Here is a 26,718-nt window from a genome sequence, read left to right as displayed (position 1 = left end):
ATTTTCTGTTTTGATGAGCTTTGAGTATCCTTGGTGTCTCCCGTCAGCTCTCTTGAGGTGGTTCTCTGCTCAGCACTGAGAGCAGAATTCATATTTATTCCTCCACTTCCTCTGCAATGTTTTCAAGGCCCTGGCGGGATGATGCATCCTCTGAAAGGCACTCAGCTCTCCCTTTGCATCATTTTAATGGGCTGGTGGTCTCCCCAATATTTGATGCCATCAGTAAAAAAACAGTTTCATTAACCAAAAGTGAGAGCAACATTGATCAAAGGTTCTTATGCACCCTTAGAACCCCACTTCCCTCAAACTCTCCAGACCAAACCCATGATCAACTTGGCCCATTTCCTGACTTATATTTCACAGTTTCTTGTCTTGTTTTACTTCATCCACATATTAAGGTTACTCTGAAGACTCACTTGGGTCTGTTTTACATGGAAGTAATAATTAAAGGAAAAAAGATTCCCAGTGAAATTTCCCTGAGTTCTGTTTCCACCTCTCCTGTGCTCCAGCCAGACAGTCATGTGCCTGTCAGGAGCTGATTTTGCACTATTATTCTTTACATGTCTGTTCAACATTTAGTAGAAGTGAGAAGAGAATAAAGGCACATGTTTTATGCACAAAATAAAGATTCATTTCTCAAATACAAATTATATGTGATTTTTCTGAGCAAGACAATTTCTTGAGAGGCATATCAAACCATTTTAGTGCAGACATTCTAATAAATCATTTCCAGGAAAGAGCACAGACAGCATGGTGAATTTTTCAGTTTCAAAATTTCGTCAGGCTGGATTGTTCCAGTGAACCCTCAAAGGGCCAGTCTGGAAGTTAGTGGTCAGGCTTTATATACACCATGTTAACTGCATATACTTAGCACAAAAAAAAAAAAAGTGAACAGACACAGGCTAGCAGCAGGAGAGAGAGTTTAACCAGCCAAGTCAATTTAGGCTCACTGGCTTTGCCAGCATGTACAGCTGAGTGAGGTGGTTTCCCAGCCTGCTTTTATCCCAGTGATATTTTAGTGTAACCCCCAGCAGCTCACCTATTGACCAGGAATGTGGGAAGGACTTGGTCTGCAGTGTCGTAGCATGTCCATGAAATGCCCTCCAGAGAGCTAGAGTGCCATCCGGCCAGGGGAAGGTTACAGACAGTAGAGCCTGGGAGAGACATGAGAGGGCCCTATGTGGATTCATGTGCCACGGAAAGCTGCAGCTTGCAACTGCCTGCTGAAAAGGAATGGGAGATGAGAGGTGCAGATGAAGAGAGCTCTCACCTTCTCTGAATAGATGTTTGATTTACCCAATGAGGTCTTCATCAGAAGGAGAAACCTGTGGATGAAAGAGGAAGCCCGGACTCAATAGATGGCAGCAGACAGATGTGTTCAGAGGATGTGTTTCTAGGGAAGGGGAAGCTTATTAAGAATGTCTTGGAAGTAGGAACCTATGTCTATGGGTATATTTCATTGTATGTGCATTGCTTCCACGAAGTCAGAGATTGACCCCTGAGCTCTGACTTGCCACTGAGTATAAGCCATATGTAAACTAGGCAACTTAAAGCAAAAATTGTTCAGTCAATCATGACAGTCAAGGAAGCTATCCCAGTCCCAGGGGGAAGGACATAAGGCTTCTGTACTGGACACAGATACAGCACATGCCTTCAGGAAGGGAAGAGTTGATGGGCACCAGCTGGTTACCTGCCATTTTCTACCTTTGGGTACCTCTAACTCCTCTGCCTCTAACCTGCTAACCCCAAACAATAGAGCCTAGTGCAGTGCTATGTCAAGTTAGAAAGGGGCAGTAGGGTGTAATAGTCAAGAGCATGGACATCGAAAGGTGGGAAGACCTGGCTTTGAGTGTGGCCTCTTCCCCTTGCCACCTGTGGACCTTAGGCGAGTTGCTTAACCTACCTGAGATTAAGCTGGAACATTTATGAAAGAATATGTCTCCGCATATGATTATAGGATTTAAGCATTGTGCCTGAAGAAATATGAGGACACATTAATCACTTGGTAATAGACATAATGGAAATACGTGGTGTCCTGCTTCTCCAGCACTGTTTGCTTACCCTGAGCCAGCCACGGAGGAGAGCTCAGCTTGGGATGTGAAATTCTGAAAGGTAGATGGTGTTCAGGTCTTCCCAGTAGAAAGCATACAGGTTACCGAAAGCACAGTCAAGAAGGGCAAGTCGAGCTATGGGACTAGGCGTTTCCAAGATAGCTCTTAGGGAACTAAGACAAGGAATAAATCTGTCATGGAAAAGAAAGATGAAGGAGCAAGGTCTAAGCACTGTGGGAGATGGGGTCAGAAAGCACCCTGTTCTGGCTCAGTCTGTTCCCTTTTGTAAGTCTTGGTTATTTCACAGCAATGGGTGGATATGAAACTGCCTCCATCTTTGGCCAATCTACACCATGTTACTCATCTCTACATCAGTCTACCTCTTACCTATCAATATATGTGCTCCCTCGACTGTTATAGATGACTCTTTACAAGCCCTCGTGCTTCTAGTCATTGCCCATTGACTCTCTGCAAAGCGATCTGTTTTGTAGTTCAAATCAGATCTGCCACTCGGAGAATAAAGTCTTTGTCTGCTGCTGCTCATTCTCCATTTGCCACGTCCACCTGCTCTCCATCTACTTTGTTTTCTTCCCTCCTTGGGAAGAAGCCTTTTTGAGCTCAAAAATTACTCTGAGTGTTAGGGTACAGCTAATCAAAATGATCCAGAAAGAGATTGGATATCACAGGCTGAAAGACCTTGAATTCTTTATTCTCACTGAGTGCCACAGTTGTCATTGGCTGTGACTTCTCATCACCACAGCTCCTCCACCACATCCTCCAGAGCTATAGCTCTCTCTGTTTCCTCACTTGCTTCTTCAGGTCTGGAGGTGAAAATGGCCTATCAGTGTTGTTTGCTTGGGTGCCTTAACATTCTTCTCATGGTCTCTTGAGTTTCCCCCATGTTCATGAACATAATGCTTTCTTTAGATTATCTTTAGATTACATTTCTCTGAAGTATGACATGAGAAAGCTGGAATTTCCTTCTGCGATTCCAACTGCTGCAGCCTCCAGTGGCTTCTGATGGGTCTCTGGGTGGAGACCAAGCTCACCACCCCATGTCCCATGCTGAAACAGAGCTGGCCCACCTTGCCAGCTTCACCACAGTGGGTCTTCCTCCTCACATCAGGTACCCGGGACACTCCCTCGGTCTTAGCATATGCCAGCCTTACTCCATCCTCTCAGTCTTTAAATGTGCCTTTATATCCCACAGGAAATCTCTTCCTCAGTCCCCCTCTTCCATTGCAAACTAAACTCCACTTATCCTTGTTGGCTCCATCTAAAAGTTACTTGAGAAAATCTTCCTAAGTCACTAAATTAGGCACTGTATAAGCTCTTAAATAGCCTTTTTTATCCTATATCACAACTGAAATAAAATTACAGATGATTCATGGCATATGCTGGGTTTATCTGTGTCCACATAAGTTGGAAATATCATTAAGTCAATGATGATGGTCTCTACTCGATATTTTAGCATAGCTTTGCCTATTTCATTTGTTTTCTTATTTTCTTTTTTGAGGCAGGGTCTCACTGTAGCCCAGGCTGACCTGGAATTCACTAGGGAATCTCAGGGTGGCCTCGAACTCATGGCGACCCTCCTACCTCTGCCTCCCAAGTGCTGGGATAAAAGGCATATGCCACCATGTCCGGTTTAGCTTTGCCTATTTTAAATGTATGCAGAACACTTGAATTAGCTTGCACATGAGCAAAGTCATCAAATTAAACATCTGCTTTACAGTAAAGTATTGAATATCTCATGTAATTTTTGAATACTGTACTAAAAGTTAAAAATAATGATTGTTATATATTGCTCAAATTGAAAATATCAAAATTTGGGGCTGGAGAGATAGCTTAGCAGTTAAGGTGTTGCCTGCAAAACCAAAGGACCTCAGTTCGATTCCCTAGGATCTACATAAGCCAGATGCACAAGGTGGTGCATGTGTCTGGAGTTCATTTGCAGTGGCTGGAAGCCCTGATGTGCCCATTCTCTCTCTCTCACTCACTCTAACTCTCTCTCTCTCTCTCCCACTTTCCCTCTCTCAAATAAATAAGTGAAAATAAAATCTTTTTTAAAAAGAAGATATCAAACTTCAAAGTCTGAAGTACAGTTTTACTCAATGTGCATTATTTTTATACCAGTGTAATATTGAAAAACTCTAAATTGAACCATATAAAATTAGGACCTACCTGATCACCCTGTCTCTCCTACTAGATTATGAGACAAGAGAGTAAATACTAGTCAATTTTTTATCTCCACAATATCTATATGGTGCCTTTGCATATTACAACCCATGATATGGAACTTTTGAGCTATAAATATGACCCCAAATCCACAATAAATATAATGCAAAAAAATATGTTTTCAATAAATATATCTTCAACAAGCCTATGAAGACATACATATGTGCATAATTCTCAATAAAATGTATGAATATATTTTCAACAAATATGATTAATAATCCTGTATTTTATTGCTGGAGGTCAGAGAATGGGTTGGTATTTCTAAGGTCCTTTTTTTTAAAAAAAATACAGGCTTGAATCATCAGATTTTATACAATTTAGTTTGCCTGCTGTACCTTCAATTCCTTTGGATATTTTTAGAAATGCTGTATCCAAACAAAGCTCTGGGAAGAAAATTTCTACTTCCACCTCCACCACCACCACCACGTGTGTGGTATGCAGTGGAGCAGAAAGACAACGAGAAACACACTTGATGAAGGAGGAAACAGCTCAACGAGAGTCCCCGGGCAAAGCGTCTTGAAGAATTCAGCCCAACAGCTGCTTATAGTGAAAATGACTGCTTTGTATTTACAGTGGACAGGCAACAAGAAGGAGTCTGTAACCTCTAATCTAGCACAAATGATTTAGGAAAATATTCTTAATAGATAATTCATCCAAGCGTCTCAGGACATTAGAAAGCGCAGCAGGAGACACTCAGAATTGGCCTTCTTTGATCATACCAATCCTCTTCTGACCAGTGGGATCTTGTACAATTTCTCAGAACTATTTTGTAGTCTCCACTTGAGGAGACTATAAAAAAAAAAGAGTCACCAGACTCTAAGAAGCAATGACCCCACCAGGTATTGAGTCTTCAGCATCTCCTCGGGCTTCTTAGAAAATAAACTCTCAGGCTTGGGCTGCGCTGAAACTGGGGAAAATGAAGCATGACCTTGTAAAACATCACTTCCTGGCCCTTACCACTCATATTGGGGGTATAATCAGGACAGAAGAATTGTATTATTTTCCATACTCTATTCCGGAAAATGATATGCATCTGTGGGAAAACTGAGCAGGCGTGATTGCTGTGGGAGGGGTGATTCTAGACCGGCAGGCTGGGTAAGAGTTTGGGTTCTGTAAGGGGCCAGCTGGAAGAAAAGAAGTGGGTTCTGAGACAATTAATGTTCTCTGGAACAGTCCCACAAGAGAGAAGAAATGAATAATCAAAACAGGTAGAGGCCAAGAGGAAAAAGGCACGATAGAACACGGTGCCTTTTCATGATGGGCAGCCCACTCTCCCCAGCCCTGGGTTTTCCTACTGCTTGGTGAGCCTGAGATGCAGCTTCATATTATGGGTTACTGTACATATCAGCCAGTCCCTGGACTGCATGTTCCTCAAGGTCAGGTTCATGTCTCAGACCTTTTTGTTTCTACTGGACTTAACTAAGACAATCCTAGAAAAAAAAAAAAAAAAAAAAAACCCACCCACCATTTAAAGGAAATTTACTTTCAGGCTGGAGAGATGGCTTAGCAGTTAAGCACTTGCCTGTAAAGCCTAAGGACCCTGGTTCGAGGCTAGATTCCCCAGGACCCACATTAGCCAGATGCACAAGGGAGCACACAAGTCTGGAGATAGTTTGCAGCAGCTGGAGGCCCTGGTACACCCATTTCTCTCTCTCTCTCTATCTGCCTTTCTCTCTCTGTTACTCTCAAATAAATAAATAAAAATAAACAAAAAAAAGTTAAAACAATTTTACTTTCAACTAGCATGTTTATTGGAAATGTCTCCCTCTTCTACCTCTGGCTGCACACTTGTGTGGCTGTTTTCACCAGCCTCCTCGGCTGAGTTAGATTGCTCTGTCCTGTGCCCCCTTCCCTCTTTCCCTATTCGTTAAGAACTTAATATCCAGAAACAAGAAATCAGGGATTGGTGTCCCTAGTAGGATCTCTGAGGAAGTTAGCTGTCTATCCAGTATTCTTAAAGATAAAATGTGGATAACAGAGATAACTGCCTCACAGAGTTGTTGCCAATACCAGTGTAATCTGCACAGTGTGCTTGCTACCGCTGTTCGCCCAGCACACAGAGCGTAGAGCACTGAAATTAGGTTAACTCCTCCTCTTCCTCCTCCTGCCCCTCCTTCTCCAGACCCAGTGGAGAATCCACCACTAGAGAACTCCATCACCCACGTGTGAAACTCACTACTAACAGTAAACAACTAAACCTGGTGGCAGAATTGTATGGGTTGAAAAGGACCAAATTTTATATGAGAGGAAAAGACAGTGATGTAATGTTCCAATCCAAAGCCCTTTCTCTGATTTTGTCTATAGCAATAAAGACGTGGGGAGGAAGTAGGCCCTTGCCTGCGGAATCAAGAGCCCTTACCTGTGGCTCTCCAGTGTTGCTTAAGTGACAATCAAGAGAAAAACTTCAGAAGTACAGTGGACATGATAGAAATTGTTTCCTTGTTTCTATGATGGGCCTTTAAAACCAAACCCACATTTTGTTGTAGAAACCAGTGCAACGGTTTCCTGGCTAGCAAATTTTCTGTGCCATATAAAACACCTCCTACTCAATGGTCCTGAATCCAGGAATTGTTTCCAGTTTGTGAAATGTTAGAGGAAGTTATTCTCTTGGTTGCTAATGAGCTGGTCTCCCATTCCAATGTTGTTTTCTTAGGCCTACAGAAGTTTTAGCTCTCTCATTGTTGTCATGAGTGAAGGTGACTCCAGGAAGCCTGTATTGGCCGATACTGGATCATGCTGGTGGCAAGGAGCCTAAAGACCCAAATCAGTGCAGGGTCAGGGTTTGCCCGGATTCCAGAGGACCACCTAAACACCACTTAGCGCAGCATTGTTGTGGTTTCAACATAAAGTGTTCCCCATGGCTCAGTTGATTGAACACTTGGTCCCAGCCAGTATTGCTGTTTGGGAAGGTTGTGGAACTGAAAGGCCCAAGAATTCAGAAGCCCAGAAATACTATCACGCTCCAAAGGGAGCTTAAGCGGGCCCCTGCATACCTCAAACTCCAGGCTTTACTCTCTGTTGGAAGCAAGTAAAGAATCCCTCTTCTCATTATATCAGAGCCCGCTCCTAATATAAAACTAGGTAAAAAGGGCATGAGATAGCCCTCAAGGATGGGAAATGAGTAATAAAGTGAACCACTTATTTGGTTTCTGTAAATAGCCTGCACCATAAGCCTTAATAGCCCACACTGTAAGCCTTAGTAGCCTGCACCATAAGCTGTAGCAGCCTGCCTCAGACCACCAAGGTCATAGGAGACTGATACCACACTCTGCTACTCCCACCCAAGGACCTGCGCAAATGCTGACCACCGAGGTCATAAGAGACTGATTGGTCCACGAGGGGCTTGAACAAATTAAACTAATTGGCTTAGAAACTATGGAGTGACACAAACTGACTGGCTCGCATCCCGTGGGCTCCTGATATTAAAAAAATGATTGGTCTAATACACAGGCTTTGTTAGAAACCCTATAAAAACTGTCCTGTTCCTGCATTCGGGGCTCTGCAGTCCTCTACCCCTATGCGGTGTACGACTGTGGGCCCCAGTGCGCTTGGAATAAAATCCTCTTGCAGTTTGCATCAAGACGGCTTCTCGTGAGTGATTTGGGGTGTCACCATATCCAGGCAGAGCGTGGGGTCCTCGTTTTGGGGGTCTTACAGAACCTTTCAGAAGAGGAGCCTAGATGTAGGAAGTGGGTCACTGGGGATGAGGCCCACTTCCTGACAGCTGATGTGATGATGTAAGAGGTGAGTGCCTGCTGCTGCCACTGTGCCATCCCTGCCATGCCCCTTGACCGTCCACTGAATGAAACCCTTTTCCTTCCATAAGCAGCTTTCGGTTGGGTATTTGTGTACATCAGTGAGAAAATAACCGATGTATTAATAAAGAATAAACCATCAACAAACAAACTCCAGATATCTCTGGAGCACTAGGGATGCTGTCCAGTGCAAAACCTGAGGGGGGGGCGTGCTTCAGATGCACAGAGCTGATGAAATACTACATCCAGTATTAAACTTCCTCCTAAGTCAGTGAAAGAAAGACAAATCACAGTTTCGGAAGAAACTTTAAAAAGACAGTGAGAAATCTCATCCTTCTTGCAATGGCAAATTAAGATCATAGTGAGGTAGGCGTAGGGCCTGGTGGTGCATGCTTGTGACCCCAGCACCCAGGAGGCTAAGGCAGGGAGGTCACCCAAGCTGACAACCAACCTGGGCTACATAGCAAGTGTGAGGCAACCCTGAGCTCAAGAAATCAATTAATTAAATAAAACAAAAATCATAATGAAATATCATTACATATTTCTACCTGGAAAAAAAAATCTTTACAAGTCTAACAAATCTTAAATACTGGCCTGAATATTTAAGAGACAATATCATAGTCTCTATCAAAACACATGTATAAGTTGGCACAAGCATTTTAGGATAACAATGTGTCAATAGTTAACAAAAGAAAAATCTCTATGCCTTTTGATTCATTAATTCCATAATGAAATGTGTAGGTGGAATACACTTTCACAGATGTTTGCAAAGGATTATCAAGTAGCAGTAGATGCAAAAGTGAAACCTGGAACAAGTTAACTTTTCATTACTAGAGAAACAGAAAACCATAGAGCTTTCTAAAATAGGGAACTCCTATGTGGCAATGAAAATGAATGAGCAGGGCCTCTTCTTATCAGCATATTTAAATATTTATATTAGTAGGGAAGAAAAATTGTAAGAAAAAACCATAATACTTTGCCACTGGTAAAAATCCTGGACTATAGATCAATACTATATATGATTTTTAGACAAACATATAAATAGTCTAAGTATAAATGCCTGGATGGGCAAAATATAGGCTATTTCTTTATATCTTACTCTGTGGGAGAAGTTGGAAAATGAGACTGTTAAAAACACAAAAGGGGGCTGGAGGAATGGGTTAGCAGCTAAGGATTTTGCCTTCAAAGCCAAAGGACCTGGTTCAATTCCCCAGGACCCATGTAAGCCAGATGCACAAGGGTACACATATGACTGGAATTCGTTTGCAGTGGCTAGAGGCCCTGGCATGCCCATTCTCTCTCTCTCTCAAATAAGTAAACAACTATATAACAAAATTAAAAAAGAAAAACAGAAAAGGGACTTTAGAATGCTCTATACCTCAGAGAAGTCAGAAATTTCCAGTGAGAAATCCAATCTCTAACTCATGCTTAGGTGAGTTCAAATCCAAATTTATACTGTTTGCATGGCATAGAAATCTCCTAGGGAGGAAGTGATGTTTAAGAACAGAACAGCTCTGGGTTGATGCATATCCTGAAGCACTTGGAAGAGATAAGTTCCTTATGCACAAATCACTACTAATGATCAGCTCACATGTAAAACTTATCTAACATATAAGAAAGCAACCTATGGCTAGTGAGAGTCAGCAGATGCAACTAACTAAAGAATTCACCAATAAGCTGATGTTATATGTGGCCTTATTTTAAAAAATCCCATTTAAACAATCAAGGCACTTATTTGCAATGTAGAAACCCTCACCATATCTTCTCATGTCATTTCAGTGTTGCTAAGGAGCAATGAATGACCACCATGTATCTCTAACACTGCACTTTCTGAATGGAAGCACCCACTGATAATGACCTTGCTGCGCTGGGGAGAGGGGCAAACATCTGTGTTTGCACAGAAGGGCAGATTTCTCTTTAGCTCATTGGCCTCTAGGCAAAGCAGGGCCATGTTTGCATCTGATGGAGTTTGAACTGGATGAATTGACTGGATGGGCTTTGCTTGGAAGAGGGGAGGGCTTGAATGTGGGCAACAGCTTGGAAGAAGGGGGAAGTAACACTTGGTAATCAGAAAAGCTGTGCATTTACTTTTACACTCAAGGGTCCTTAGGCTTCCCCATGCTTCTGGCGAGGTGCAGTTAACCAAGATCATGCAACTGGGAGTGAAGAGAGTCTCTTCAAAGCCAAAGCACTGGCAAAAGTCTTCGACTCTCCTTCAGTGACAGCAGCAGCTGCATCTTGAGATAATTTAGCCAGCTCCATGGAAACAGCTGGATTGCTGAGTCACTACTTGGAAGAAGGCTGCAGACTTTGCATGAGAGAAAAATAAACTTTCATGTGTTAAGCCAAAATGCATGTTGTGTGTAACTTTTCCACACAAACACACACACACACACATAATGCTCATTAAAAATAAGCTTATACTGAAGAATTAAAACCATATGGGGAAGCAGTGCACTATGGCAAATGGGAAAGAAATGGTCCAAAACCCTGAAATGATGGAAATACATGGTAGACTTTATGTTAAAAAAAAAAAATTGAATATTTAAAGTACCATTCACCAAAACACAGGGTACCATTTGGAAACTATAGGAAACTATTTGAAAAAGAAATTAATAGATCTTTTTAAAATGTAAAGATTGGAGCCGAGTATGGTGGCACACACCTTTAATCCCAGCACTTGGGAGGCCAAAGGAGGAAGAGTGCCTTGAGATCAAGGCCACCCTGAGACTATGTAGTGAATTCAAGGTCAGCCTAGACTAGAGTAAAACCCTACCTTGAAAAACAAACAAACAAAAAAGATTGCATTAATTTTTTTTTAAAAAGACACCCATCTGTCTTATGAAAAGGATCATCCTGAAATGTAAGTGGAAGCAAAGTGCATTTTCAAAAAAAAAAAATATTTTCTTATCCACTGGATACTCAAAGGAAGAATGTGAATTTTGATTTATATTGAGCATTATATAGAAATTCCAATTATAGTATAGACATAACATAAAAGCAAAATTTCACAAAGAAAACATGGAGGAACATCCTTAGTGGTATAAAGTGGAGAGAGATGTTTACAATGTACCTGTCTGACAAAGAACTCATACTAGATAATAACAAAGTTATACAAGTAGGAGAAATAGATGGGTGAAAGATCCAGATATAAACTTCACAAAAGAAGCTTTCTTTTCTTGTATGAACGCATGTGTGTAGCATGCATGCTTGCGTGCATGTGCGTGGGCATGTTTGTGCGTGCAAGTGGGCATGCAAATGTGTGTACATGCATGTGGAGGCCAGTGGTTGGTGGTGGGTGATTTCATCAATTGCTCTCCTCTTTGTTCTTTGAGACAGGCTCTCTTGCTGATCCTGGAACCCACGATTAGGCTGGACTAGCTAGCCATTGAATCCCAGAGATTCCTTGTCACTGCCTTCCCAACGCCTGATGTTTATATGAGTATTGGAGATCCAGACTCAGGTCCTCATGCTTGGGGGACAAGCACTTACCCACAGAGCCCTCTCCCCAACCCATAAAATGACCTTTTCTAAAGCCAGGCGTGGTGGCGCATACCTTTAATCTCAGCACTTGGGAGGCAGAGGTAGGAGGATTGCCATGAGTTCGAGGACACCCTGAGACTCCATAGTGAATTCCAGGTCAGCCTGGGCTAGAGTGAGACCCTACCTCAAAAAAACAAAAACAAAAAGATCTTTCTAAAGATCATGATATTAGTCATTAGGGAGATATCAAGGCATGATGCCACCAAAATAAGTAATAAGGAAACAATAAAATCAAACAAGTTTTGGCAGAGTATCAAGCACATTTGTATGGAAGAGTGAATTATCATGGTCACTTTGGTGAGCATTTTGAAACCCTGTGTAGTAGAAAGAACAGTGGTTCTTATAAGATGTCTAGTATGAGAAGCAGAGCATATGCTAGGTAACAGCAAAACGGGTTAAGGTTGTAGGTAGAACTAAGGTTGAAAAACACCTGGTCTCAAAATTGATAATCCTGTGTTATGTGTGTAAGTTCAGTACAAGTATCCTTAAAAGCAGAAGTGGGAATCAAAGTAGAGAAGTAGGAGTGAAAAGAATTTATACCAAAATTGCTAGTGGAGGATGTCCATGAACCCATAAAAGCAGGTTCTGGGAGCTGGAAGGACAAGGCAGGGACAAGTTTTCCCCAGAGCCTCCAGAAAGGAACACAGCAGCCGTGTCCCACCTTGACCTTAGCTCAGTGAGACTCCTATTGGATTTCCAATCTAAGCAACTTAAGATTTTGTATTTGTCACAGCAGCAGTGGAGAATTAATATATCCTATGACTCAGCTATCCCATTCCCAAATACATACCCAACCCAAAGCTCATATAGCCTTATCATAAATGCCTCCCTAGGCTCATGGCCACCTCATGATGCAAAATCCACTCAGTCCAACTTCAGTGATCCCCATAGTTCTTAAAGGGCCCAACATTGTTTAAGTGTCCAAAGTCTCTATTGAGACTCAAGGCAAATTCCTAACTGTGGCCCCTTGTGAAAAAAAAAAAAAAAAAAAAAAAAAAAAATCAAAAGACTAATTACATGCTTCCAATGCATAATGGCACAAAGTAAACATTTTCATTGGTCTCTTAGAGCCTCCTTGCAGGGAATTTGACCCTGCCTCACACTGACCAGCCTCAGTGGCTCTCTGAAGCCATGGAGAAGGGTGTCATGATCCAGTGAGTCGTGCATTGTTCACACCTGTGAAACCACAACCATGTGGGTGATGTTGTCAAGTTCTGCTGCGGCTTGGGACAGGCCTCAGCTGCAGCAGCCTCTATGTGCTGACTCTGGACAAACACTTTCTTAAGCCATCACTTTCCAGGGACAAGGAACTCTCTCAGCATTATCTCTTCAAAAGAATTTGCCTAAGTTAGACTCTCCCATGGGAGAAGTCTTGCTCTCGGAGCACCTTTTCTCCTGTCTCTGTGTAGAACAGCAATAGGTTTCTCTTCTCTTCAATAGTATTAATCTCTTCACCAACTTCAACTGCTTTCTCAGCGCCAGCTGGCTCTCTACCTAATACCAACTTTCTGTCTCAGATATTGTACTCATTGCTATGACCAAATGCCTGACAGAAAAAAAAAAAACAAAAAACACTCAAGGATGGGAAGAGTTTATTCTGGTTCACAGTTCCAAGGCGACACATTCCATCACCGCAAGAAAGGGATGGCAGAGGAGCAGGAGTATTGGTCATCACATCAGGAAGCAAAGGAGAAACAGGAAGTGAGGTCAGTCTATAAAAGCTCAAGGCTTGCCCCCAGAGGCCCATTTTCTCCAACAAGGTTCTACCTCCTAAAAGTTCCACAATCTTCCTAAACATCACCGTCAGCTAGGGACCATAAAGTTATCAAACACATGAACCAACGTGAGACATTTTACATTCAAACAACTACTAGTAAACCTAATCTATGGATTTCAAATCAGGATTGTTGCTTGGACAGTGGTCTGCTGACTGACAGATGTAAGAGGATGGCATCTCTAGGATGCAGGAAGCATTCAGTGTCTTGACCTGTGTCCTGCTTTCACAGCAAAGTTTGCAAAAATTATTTGAATTGACATTTATGATTTATGCATGTTTGTGCGTATGCTACATTGGAATAAAACTTTCAACTTAAAAAGGCAACGAGCTGATTAAAGAAAGATCAGATGCAGCTGAGATGTGAAATGAAAACAAGAAGTAGATCTGATGACTTGAACACAAACACTAGAAGGAAGATAAAAGGATGGTGTGGCAGACAGCTTCAGGTTCGCTAAGATGAACTTCCAGACCAGGCACAGTTAGGGAGGAAGGGTTATTTATTCGAAGCTTACAGATCCAGGGGAAATTCCATAATGGCAGAAGTTGACCTGCTCTTACAGGACCAAACACAGAGAGAAAAAAAAAAAAAAAAGCCACATCACACAGCACACTTCAGGAACTACAGGAGGAATTCAGGTGCTTTACATATCTTTAGATTGGAATATCAAATCCAACACCTCACCTTAGAGCTAGACCCTGAGATCCGCCCAGAGACACCTCCGCCACGCAGGGAGCTGGAAATCTTAAGAAGTTTTAATAAAACTGAATATATTGGGGGCTGTCCATTTAAACCTCCACAGGTGGAAACCATGTAAAGAAATTTTAAAATGAGAAGGATCAACAGCACCTATGATGGATGTCACATCAGAGTGAATTACGAGAATGAGAGAGAAAACATTTAGAACGCTATAGTAGGTAGGCTATTTGGGAGGCTGAGGTCGGAGGATTGTGCTTGAGACCAGCCTGTGTGATCTCTCTCCCTTTCTCTCTCTCTTTCTCACACACACAAGCTAAAGGCCATGGTTAAAAGTCTAGTCACCGCTGGTATGAGGAAGGTTCTGTGCACTTTGAGGAGGGGGAAAACTAGCTGAGACCCTTTAGTCATAGGGGTATATCCCCAAAGGTGACTGTGAGACCCTGGCCCACCCTCTCTCTCTTCTTTGTTTTCTAGCTCTTTTTTATTATTTTTCTTTGTCTTTGTTTTTTAATTTGAGAGTGACAGACAGAGAAAGAGGGAGACAGAGAGAATGGGCACGCCAGGGCCTCTAGCCACTGCAAACGAATTCTCCCTTGTGCATCTGGCTAACGTGGCTCCTGGGGAATCAAGCCTCGAATTGGGGACCTTAGGCTTCACAGGCAAGTGCTTAACTGCTAAGCCATCTCTCCAGCCCATTTTCTAGCTCTTGTATACGTTTGCATCACCATACATTCCTTGTATGAGACAGCGTCCTCACCAGATGCCCAAAGCAACAGACTGCTCAATCTTAACTGGAACCCTCCAGAACTGTGAGTCAAATAAACCTTTTGAAATATTTTGTGTTTGTGTGTGGGGGGGTGCGTGTGTGTATGATGATGATGGTGTGTGTGTGTGTGTGTGCGCGCGCACCATAGCATACATGAGTGTGTGTATGCACGTGGAGCCCTGAGAACAACCTCAGGGAGTTGGGCCTTTCCTTGCACCTTATTTGAGCCTTATTTTGAAATGGAAGTCTCTTTGTTCTGCTGCTGTGAACAACAAACTCGCTGTCCCATGAGCTTTGGGATTCCTCTGACTCTACTTCTCATTGCTGTAGGTAGGTTGGGAATAAAGACACTTGTACCACTTTGTGTTTGGCTTTAAGAGGATGTTGGGGAGTCAACCTGTTGTCAGCAAGCTTGTGAAGCAAGCCCCTTTAACCACTGAGCCATACCACGGCCCAGACCTTTCATTTTAAAAGTTAATCTCACAGGTGGAAATACACAAAGAGATAATGCTGAAAATTTGCTTGACCTAATTAAAAGTGACCACTCATATTCGGAAAGCAGGATAAGTAAAAATGGAAATAAATACCTTGATATGATTGTAGGTAAATCACTACCAACAATACAAAGGGTTGAAGGCAGTGGAATAATAACATATCATCAACCTAGGAACCTTTGAATTTTCACTCAGGTATGTTGAGTTATAGTTTTCATGAAGTCAAAGTCTCCTTTTTGCATATGGTTTTGTGAAATTTGACAAATGGCTAACCACACAGTCTCTTCCACAGTCAAGTTTCATTACAGTTCCATCACACACAAAACATTTCCCCAGGCCACACTGCGGTCAGCTCCTCCCTCCCACCCTAGTCCGTGGCAACCACTGATCTGTTTTCTGTCCCTGTCATTTTCATTTCCCAGAACATCATGTAATTGGAATCATACAAATCACAGCCTTTTAACACAAGCTTATTTCACTTAATGTAATGCATTTGAGAGTCACCTATGGGACAGCCTAAATACGAAGCTCATTTTGATCGCTGACTAGTACTCCTTTGAATAGATGTGATGCAGTGTGTTCAGCTTTTCACAGTTGAAAGTTATCTGGGTGGCTTCCAGTATTTTGGTATCTGTGAATAAAGTTGCTAAAAACATTTGCCATGGATTTTTGTGTGAACATATTTTCATTTCTTTTGGGCAAAGGATGAGATTACTACATTATATGGTAAGTACAGTCATGTATTTTTTAAGGACAGAGATACATTCTGCAGTGTGGTCCTGTGGGATCCCCATTGCATAGCAAGCAGTTTATCTTTGACTGAAATGCTTGCAGCACATGATTGTCTCCACTTAACCTTGTTGTTTCATTCTGCATCTTACATGTAACCAGTGAAGTTCTGTCTACATGTAAGATGCAAAAAATTATTTATTTGTAAGCAGAGAGAGAGAGATAGATGGACACACCAGGGCCTCCAGCTGATGCAAACAAACTCTAGATGCATACGCCACTTTGTGTATCTGTCTTTTCATGGGTACTGGGGAATAAAAACTGGATCATTAGGCTTTGTAGGCAAGGACCTTAATCGCTGAGCCATCTCACCAGTCCAGCACTTTGTTTTAATTCTCATCCTTTTCAGTCCTAGTTTGCCATTGATACATTTTTTTGGCTCAGTATTATTCAAATATTTGCCCATTTTTAATTCAGCTGTTTATTTTTCTTTCTTAATTGCTTCAACTATATTTTGAAGAATAGAAGGTTTAATTTAAGTGAAGCTCAATTGATCCCTTTTAAAATGTATGATACCTTGATGCTATATATAATAATTCTTTGCTTAATCTAAGAAGAACACACAGATTTTCTACTACATTTTCTTGTATCAGTCTTAAAGTTTTAAGATACAGATTTATATCTGGGTCCACTTTATTTGTCTACTGTGGTCCATGATATCTAAGGTGGAATTTGCCTGTGGATTTTTTCCTTCATCTGTATATCCAATCATCTCACTACAATTAACCTAGAAGATGGCAGTCACATTTCTCCTTTGTGGAAATTGTGGGTGTTTGATCTTGGACTTTTTATTTTATGCCAGTGGTCAGTATGTCTCTTCTTTAACAAGATCAAAATGTCATGATGACTATAGTTGCATAGTGATCTCTTTAGATCCCAGATGCACAAAGGTGAGGCAAGCCCAAGGTCACACATGTCCACTAGGTGGTGCAAGCATCTGGAGTTCTGTTGTAGTGGCTGAGGCCCTAGCGTGCTAATTCTTTCTCTGTCTCTGTCTCTTTCTCTGTCTCTCTCTCTCTCTCTCCCACTCTCCATAAAATTAAAAAAAAATGGTTTCCTCTGAGCATATTAATAACTTGTTTAACAGGACCTGGTGGAAAAGGATGGGTTTGTAATCAGATAGCTACGCCTCTGTCATCTACTATGTGAATTTAGGAAACTTGCTTATTAGGTCTTTATTGATACTGGTTGGAAACGTAAGATCTATCCAGGAGCTCATATTATAGCACTATAGCTAGTCTGTAAGTAATGAACATGAAAAATACATGACCTATATGATACCAAAAAAAAATGTATAAGTACTGGACAAAAAGCTAAAGCAAAGCCAAGTGAAGAGGAGTTGGGAAAATGTGTGGGGGTAGGCAGAAAGGTTGCTATGTTAAATAACACATTCAGTTAACAATCATTGAATGACTACTGAGTCATTATTAAATAATCAAATATGAGCAAAGACTTGTAGGAAGTAAGTGAGCCAAGTCAAAATCTAGGGGAAGTTTGATTTGGAATAGAGAAAATCTGGAGGAAACAGCCAAAAAGGAGGCCAGGATACCCAGTGAACAGCAAGAAGGTATATGGAGCTAGAGCAGATCAAATGAGGGTGGGATAATAAGGAAGGGGGTCTTGGATAAATAGAAGTTTGTATCCCATTACATAAAGCTTAACTCATTGCTATGGAATGAACGTTCATATCTCCTTCCCCAACCCATTGTGATTGTATTTGGAGATGTGGCCTCTGAGGAAGCAATTCTCATTAAATAAGATCATAAGTGTGAGGCTCTGATCTGATTGGATTAGTATCCTCAGAGGTAAAGACACAAAAATCAATCTCTTCCTCAGTCTCTCTCTCCCTCTGTCCCTATCTCTGAAAAAAAAAAAAAAATCCTGTAAGCCAAGAAAAGTGGTGTTATGAGAAACTTGTCATTCTGGCACCTTGATCACAGAATTGTTGTCTCAAGAACTGTGAGGAAATAAATTTCTACTAAGTCACCCAGTGTTGTTGGACACTTTGTACCCAGTGGCAGGTATTATTTGGGAAAGGTGTAGAGGAGGCGTGTCATTGAGCGGGGAAGGTTGTGAAGGTTTTTAAGCCTGGCCTCACTTCCTGTTCACTCTTCTTCCTGACTGAATGCAATGTGACCAGTCGCCTCCTGCCGCCATGCCCTTCTCACCCTGATGGAATGTGTCCCCTTGAAGCTATAAGGCAGAACAAACCCTTTTCCTTCTGTATGCTGCCTCCTCCAAGGTATTCTGTCTCAGCAATGGGAAAGTAACTAATAGGCCCATTCAGTGTTATTTAATTACAGCAACTCAAACAAAGATAGACTTCATGAGAAATTTGGCTCTGAGTAAATGAGGAGCAATTACATCTATCGGCAGCAAAGTTAGAAGTGAACCACTTAGAAAACTACTGTGGTGATAAGCAGCAACATGGTCATAGCTTGGAGACATGGCAGTGGTAAGAAGAGGCTGGAATCTGAGTGAAAATGCACCACTTTCCAGTATACTCAAGGTAGAGGTAAGGAAAAGAAAAGAAGGAGTCAAGGTTGACACAGGATTTAGTGGTTGAGAGATTAGATGATGGAGTTGTCATTCTCTGAGATGAGGACAGCCACAAGCTAGAAAGTTTTAGAAGGGCAGCCCACAGTTAACTTTGAATTTGCCAAGTCTGCAATTACCATTAGATATCCAAGTGACAATGTTAAATGGGCAGCTGGATGTACAAATCGGGTTGCTAGGACGTCGGGGATTGTAACAAACATTTGAGAGACATCCACATGTAGACGAGGTGTCAAGATCCCATAAGATCACTGGGGGACTTAATGAAGATAAAGAAGAAGTCCAAGGGCTGAGTTCTGAGCACTGGAACATAAAGGAATTAGGATCAAGAGCCAGCAAGGGATGTTCAGTGAGGAGGGAAAAGCAACAAAGTGTGTGGATGGAGTGGGAGGGAAGAACTGTGGGGAATGATGATGAGTCCAGAATGGTGGCCTGGTGAGGCATCTTCTAGGGAAAGGGACACATTGTCCTTATTGTTTCAGCTTTCTGAGTGACTTAGAGAGGAAAGGGGCAAGAGGGGCTCTTTCAGGCATTTGAGGAGAGAAGACTGTCAGAGTTATATATATCTTTTGAACCTTAGTTATATAAGGGGCAAGAATACGTAAATTATATGAATTTTGTGAGAGATGGCAACAGTATATCAAAAACATTCAGAATTCATCATTTGTATCCATTCTCTCAAATCTATGGCATATCTGGTTCTCCCTCAGATTCTGTTTTCTGAATGCACGAATCCCATGGAAATATTTTATTTGAATACTGCCTTCATTTGATTCATTTATTAAATCATGAGAAATTACAATTATAATAATCCATCCTCCCCCAGTTAGAATCACTACTTTCAAGAAACCAACAATAGCTGGGCGTGGTGGCACACACCTTTAATCCCACCACTCAGGAGGCAGAAGTAGGAGGATCATCATGAGTTCAAGGCCACCCTGAAACGACAGATTTAATTCCAGGTCAGCCTGGACCAGAGTGAGACCCTACCTTGAATTCCAAAAAAAAAAAAAAAAAAAAAAGAAACCAACAATAACTTTTGATGAGGATGTGAGGATGCAGGGAAAGAGAAAACCTTATACAGTGTTGGTGGGAATGTAAACTGGCACCGCCACTATAGAAATAAGTTCCTCGAAGTGAAAAATAGAAGTGCCGTATGATCCAGCTGTACCACTCCTGAGAGAATACCCGAAGGACTCTAATTCAGCTTATCATAGAGATACTTGCACATCCATGTTTATCACTGCCCTGTTCACAGTGATTGAGAAAGGGAACCAGACTAGATGTCCATTAACGTGAACGAAGTGTGAATTATATACACACATGACACATGTAGATACAGGACACGCTGAATGTTATTCAGTGGTAAAGGAAAATGGAATGATGCCATTTGTAGGAAAATGGATGGAGCTGGAGTTCATCGTGTTAAGTGAAATAAGTCAGATTCAGAAAGACAAATATTATTTTCTCTCATATGCAGAATCTAGATATCTAAATTTAAATATATAACTACACACACACACACACACACACACACACACACACACACACACATATATATATATGTCATGGAAGTTAAAAGGGAGCTATGAGAAAGAAGAAGGAGGGCTAAATTGAAGGGGCAAGGTAACAAGAGCGAGTAATAGAATATATGATGTGACATGAACGCAGAGGGGAGACTAATTCAGGAAAGGAAGAGAACCAGCAAGAGATAAGAGAGGAAACAGGGAAAGGCAGTGGAGGAAATGAATAAGAAAAAAGTATATATATATATATGAAACTGTCAAAATGAAACCCATTACTTTGTTTGCTCACAACAAATAAATTTAAAATAAAAAATGAAAAGTAATTAGGCCAAAAAATTGCAAGCAGAAGGGAAGAAGATGATTCACTCATAATTCTATTTTGGTGCTTTGCCTTTCCCTGTGTGTTATTATTACCATTATTATTATTAACAAGATGTTTCGTACGGATACGTCATATGTTGGTACCCTCTTTTCCCTCATCCCTTCCTTCATTCTGTTGGGGACATTCCTCAGTAGGGTTGCAGGTATTCCCCATGGGGTTGTAGTTTATGCGTTGTAGGAGTCAGTTATTTGGCGGGGAGGAGGGAATGCCTCTGGGCATGATGTCTCAACCTGTGGCTCTTATACTCTGCGTCCACTCTCTGGCAAAATTCCCTGAGCTGTGGTGGGTGAGTTTTAAGTCTACTTCAGTGAGGAGCTCTTAGGAGCCTCTGGATCTCTGCTTTGGTAGGTGTTGAGTGTCCTCAGGATGTGTCTCCCTCACCTTGGCACTTGTCAGGAACAGAATGGAAGCAGCGCTCTTGCTCATCTCCCCATTCCTCTGTGGATTCAGCTGTGGCTTGGCTGAAGTGCGAGGGGTAGTTTATCTCCTCAGGTCTCACTGCCTTATGAAAAAGAAGAACAGATTCTCCAACAGAGAGTGAAGTTAGCGTAGTTTAAATGGGATAGCATTATTAAATTTGGGAGCATCTGATGGATGTAGCCCTACTTTTAGCCAAAGACCAGTGAGAGCTTGACACTGCAGCACATAACCTTTGTCTCCGTAGGATTCTGATCTGGTTGCCAACTCCAGATGTGGGTTCCTTTACACTGAGATGGTCTCTTGGCCAATCAAAAAGCTACTGGTTACCCACTGAGGCTGTGTGCTACTATTGCACTGGTGTGTACATCATGTCAGGGTGCTTGCTTCTGAGTAGCTTAGATATTGGCTTAGACCAGTGTTAGCCATTTTCCCCCAGTAGCTCATGTAGCACTTTCCAGCACTAGACAAACTAACTGTCTAAGGACTGGCTTTCTTCTGAATTCCCTTGTGCAAATTTTAAATTTTGTTTGTTTGAAAGAGAAAGAAAGAGAATGGGTACACCAGGGCCTCTAACCACTGCAATTGAAGTACAAACACATGCACCACCCTGTGCATCTGGCTTTATGTGGGTACTGGGGAATTGAACCTGGGTCCTTAGGCTTTGTAGGCAAGTGTCTTAATTGCTAAGCCATCTCACCAGCCCTCCTTGTGCAAATTTTTATGGCTGTTCTCTTATAATTAGCTATCATATACACACCACATATTATACATTGCTTCCTTTAACATTATGTATTAATCATTTTCCAAAATGCTACCCTTTAAGACCATCATTTCAGTGAATGAATAATCTTTCATGTGTCCTATGAGGATGAATATACTATATTCTATACGACTGACAATGGGGCTTTTAAATTGCCTCAAAAATGTTACTCAAATATCTTATGATGGATGTCATTGAACATATTTAAGTATAATGTATGGGTTCATAATAAATCTATGGGCCATTTAATGGCCAATTATTGGCTACCAGCATGGAGCACTGTGCTAATGAGTTTTTGCACATCTCATTTGATGACCTTAAAAGCAAAAAGAGTCATTTTTAAGTTGAAATATTTTGGCACATATGAACATTTTGGAATGAATATGAAACACTTGAACTATCTGGCCATTTTTGCTGAATCTTAATACTTAGCTATATTTCTTCTAGAACTACTTAGGGAGTTTTGCAGATACAATCAAATTTTGTTATCCCATTACCCTCCCTTTTCCTCATAGAGCATTACTGTTCAGAATGTACTGCTTACATTTCTGTCAATTTTCCAGTTATTTTCCTCATGTATAAAATATAAGGTGTACAGTCTATTTTAAGATTTTATAAATTACATAATACTACACTTTTTTTTTTATTTTTGAGAGACAGAGAAAGAAAGAAGCAGAAAGAAAGAGGGAGAATGGGTGCACCAGGACCTTCATCCTGCTGTGAATGAACACCAGATGTGAGCGCCCCCTTGTTGTTCATGTGTGACATTGTGTGCTTGCATCACTGTGTGTTTGGCTCTGTGGGACCTGGAGACTTGAACATGAGTTCTTAGGCTTCACAGGCAAGTACCTTAACACATAAGGCACCTCTGCAACCCCTACACATATTTTGAACTTCATTTTTTAAGATTTATTTTTATTTACTTATTAGAGAGAGAGAGAGAGAGAGAGAATGAGTGAGAATGGGCATGCCAGGGCCTCTAGTCACTAGGAACAAACTCCAGATGCATGCAACCCTATGTACATCTGGCTTATGTGGGACCTGAAGAATTGAACCTGTGTCCTTAGGCTTTAAAGCCAAGAGCCTTAACCTCTAAGCCAGCTCTCCATCCTTGAAGTTCATTTTTTACTTGACTATGTCTTAAATGTATGCTTATTTTGCTGCACAGCATTGTCATTGTTATAAACAGGCACATAGTTTTCCACTTGCATCTATATCACAATTTACCTATTGCGTTGCTGGGCATTTCGATTTTCCCCATAATTTCCATTTGTAAGCATTGTTCTTAATAGTGTCTAAACACACTGGCTTTGTGGCACATGTATGCATTTACATCCAGGGAAATTCACAAAGTTATTTAGGGTGCACAGTTAGATGTGGAGTTGCTTAGTCTAGAATGGTATTTGGGAATCTGTGTAGTTGCAAGCATATGCCCACAAGCCACATCCAGCCCAGGAAAGCTAAGAATGTTTCCCAATACAAAATCATAGACTGGAAACATTATGACCTGAGCATGATGGTGCATGCCTTTTAATCTCAGCACTTGGGAGGCAGAGGTAAGAGAATCACCGTGAATTCAAGGCCAGCCTGAGAGTACACTGTGAATTCCAGGTCAGCCTGGTGTAGAGCAAAATCCCACCTCAAAAAACAAAATCAAGAAAAAAAAGAAAGGCAGAGAGAGAGATTTTTGTGATTTAAACAACTATTTATTTATTTATTTGCACATATGTGAGGGGTACACAGGGTTTCTTGCCACTGCAAACAAACACCAGATACTTGTGCCACTTTTTGCATCTGGCTTTATGTGTATGCTGGGGAATTGAACCCTGGCAGACAGCTTTTGCAAACAAGCACTTTTAACTGCTGAGACTTCTCCCCAGTCCCTTGATTTTTATTTTTGTTGTCATTGTTACTGAATTGCACAGTCCTCCATGGGAACTTTGTAAAAAGAGAGAAATGACAATGTCATGTCACAATGTCAGAAGGGCAGACATGCCTGGAGGCTTCCAGAGTGATTCTGTTCTGTGGCTCTGGAATTTGTCTTTCTTGGGGAACAGTTAAATTCTCACTCACCTTCTCGCCGTTCAAATGTAGACCCAGATGCATACGTGTCTGGTGGCAATGATGCAGCCGAGGGTTCTGAGAGCAAGCAGATTGACAACAGCGGCCCTCGTGGTCTCAGAATAGATTTCAAAGCAGACTAGTGACTACATGACGCTCCCCCAGCACTCCCCTGCCATCTGTGACTTAGCTTTTATCTGTGGAAGAGAAAAATCAAAACACAAGCTGAATAGGTCAGAAACAGCCTATGATTTTTTTGCTTATGTACCAGTGGGGATTAATTCTACAGCCAGCCTCAGAATGAGAATGATTCCAAAGCCATCCAGGAGCAACAACCACAATTGATGAGTGATGTCTGCTGAAGGATAGAAACAGGTAAGGGTCACAGACTTGTAAAATGACCATTTAACGTCAGCACAGGTCCACCTGTGGTCAGAAGATTGTCTGAAGACTGGGCTTTGCCATCACTGAAGAGAACTAAATTGGTTCAGGGGCTAATGTAAAAGGAAAGTTTTGCAAGAAAAAGCCCAAAAGGCTAGTTTCTTTTCTCTCTTTCTGAAGTGCTGCCTTATACTGGTTTCTGGTTAGCAGGGTGAGCTCTGGTGCCTTCTCAGCCAGGAAAGGAATGGGAGCTGGAGCTCAGACCTTCCCCTCTCTGGACTTGTGTTCCAAAGTCGCCGAGACCCTCTGCACCTCAAATCATCACTGTGAAGATAGGGTAATTGTAAGCATGCAGCTCCGTGCAAGGCCTGGCTGCCAATGCATGACAATACTCACTGTTATCAGCATTGCTACTATTAAAAAGCAAATAAAAATCATGGTGGCTCAGTGTGCAAGTAGATCTTGTTTAGAAAATTCAAACATGAATAGGTTTAGGGAATTTGTTACAAGGTGAGATAAATGCAAATTATGCTCTAGGATGAGGGACCTGGGACCATTTGTGAAGGTGCTAAGAAATAAGATTAAGCAATGAGAGTTATCATTAGGATTGGAATAGGATGTAGGTGCCGGTTAATTCTGAGGTCAGACAAGGAAGACATTCCACTTCTGGAGCAAATAGAAAGAAAGAAATCCCAATGCAGACTCAGTAACTCCGAGTGTCATTATATGAACTATAAAAAGCCACGCTGCCCTATGGCAGGACCCTGATACCTCCTAGGCCGTGAGAAATAAACAGAAACATTTTCTGAGAATTCTTCTTCCAGACCAGTCAACAAACATTCCATTGCCAACTAAGAAAAGAGGGCAGGGCATGAGTCAAAAGCAAATTGTTCTCAACACGGTCTGGAGTCTGGCGTCTGCTTGGATTCTGAAAAGATTATTGACTCTGCTTCTTTCATTAAATGTCATACTCATTTAAGTGTTGTGTAAGTCACTAGATGTACAGAGAATCGTCATAGATGCCTTTCACATATGTACTTTATCTTTAGAGTGGCATAAGAAGAGCCCATGATAAAGATGGCTCGGGAATCACGGCAGGATAATATTTCCGTTTAAAACAGGCATCACAGAGAATGTAGTTTTAAAACAAGGAAACTGAGGCTACAGTAAGGTGTTTGTTTTGTGTTGACATTTGCTGTGTTTTGCTTAAGTATTTTTAAATATTTTTATGGTGCAAAGTTGCCTTTTGGTAGGCAAGGGGGAGTTTTGACAACGGTCCCTAGTTATGTGATTGAAGTCACAACTAAGTTACTGGCCACTTTAGTCACTACAACGCTTCCTTACAGTTTTTCTAGACAATTGTGTTATCTCGTTCCCGGACTCAGAGATCTGGTATTGATGTACTCTTTGCCATGTTGGAACGTCATAGACGTTCAATCAAACAGTGTATAGGTTGTGTGTCTTTTATTGTCTAGCACAGTGCTTTTTTGGGTTGTAGGGATGCTTTGTGATTTTTTAGTTAAGTTATATTCCATCCTATTAAATTGGTTGTCCATTATCCTTTTCATATAGTTTTGAATTCTTTCTTTTTAAAATTTTTAAATTTTTATTTATTTATTTATTTATTTATTTATTTATTTGAGAGTGACAGACAGAGAGAGAAAAAGGCAGAGAGAGAAAGAGAGAATGGGCATGCCAGGGCCTCCAGCCATTGCAAACAAACTCCAGAGGTGTGCATCCCCTTGTGCATCTGGCTAACGTGGGTCCTGGGGAATCGAGCCTCGAACCAGGATCCTTAGGCTTCACAGGCAAGCGCTGAACTGCTAAGCCATCTCTCCAGCCCTTGAATTATTTCTTTTAAGAAATATTTTATTTATTTATCTGAGAGAGAGACAGAGAGAGAGAGAACAGATGTGCCATGCCCTCTAGCCACTGAAAATTAATTCCAGAAGCATGTACCACCTTGTGCATCTGGTTTATGTAGATACCATGTTATAGAACCTCAGTCCTTAGGCTTCCCAAGAAAGTGCCTTAACTGATAAGCCATCACTTCAGCCCATGCTTTTGAATTATTTCTACTGTCTGTTTGCTATAAATATAACTTTCAAACAAATCTATGTACAGGCCATTTGTTGGCATAGGTTTCACTATTCTTTTTAAAAATATATTTATTTTTATTTATTTATTTGAGAGAGAGAGAGAGAGAGAGAGAGAGAGAGAATGGGGTTGCCAGCATCTTCAGCCACTGCAAGAGAACTCCAGCTGCATGCGCCACCTTGTGCATCTGGCCAACTTGGGTCCTGGGGAACTGAACCTGGGTATTTGGCTTTGTAGGCAAACACCTTAACCATTAAGCCATCCCTCTAGCCTCTAGGTTCCATTTCCTTTGTTAAACTATTCAGAATGGTGTTTGCAGGTCATGAAGCATAGGTTTCTAGGAGCTGCTGAAGTCTCACATCTGCCCTCCCTTTACCTTGTAGGAGGTTTTAGGTTACTCCACATCTTCACCAGCCCTTGTTCAG

The sequence above is a fragment of the Jaculus jaculus genome, chromosome 6, assembly GCF_020740685.1.
Source record: "Jaculus jaculus isolate mJacJac1 chromosome 6, mJacJac1.mat.Y.cur, whole genome shotgun sequence".
In the NCBI taxonomy this organism is placed as follows: Eukaryota; Metazoa; Chordata; class Mammalia; order Rodentia; family Dipodidae; genus Jaculus; species Jaculus jaculus.
The sequence above is the reverse complement of the archived record's forward strand: the minus strand, read 5'-3'. Positions refer to the sequence as shown.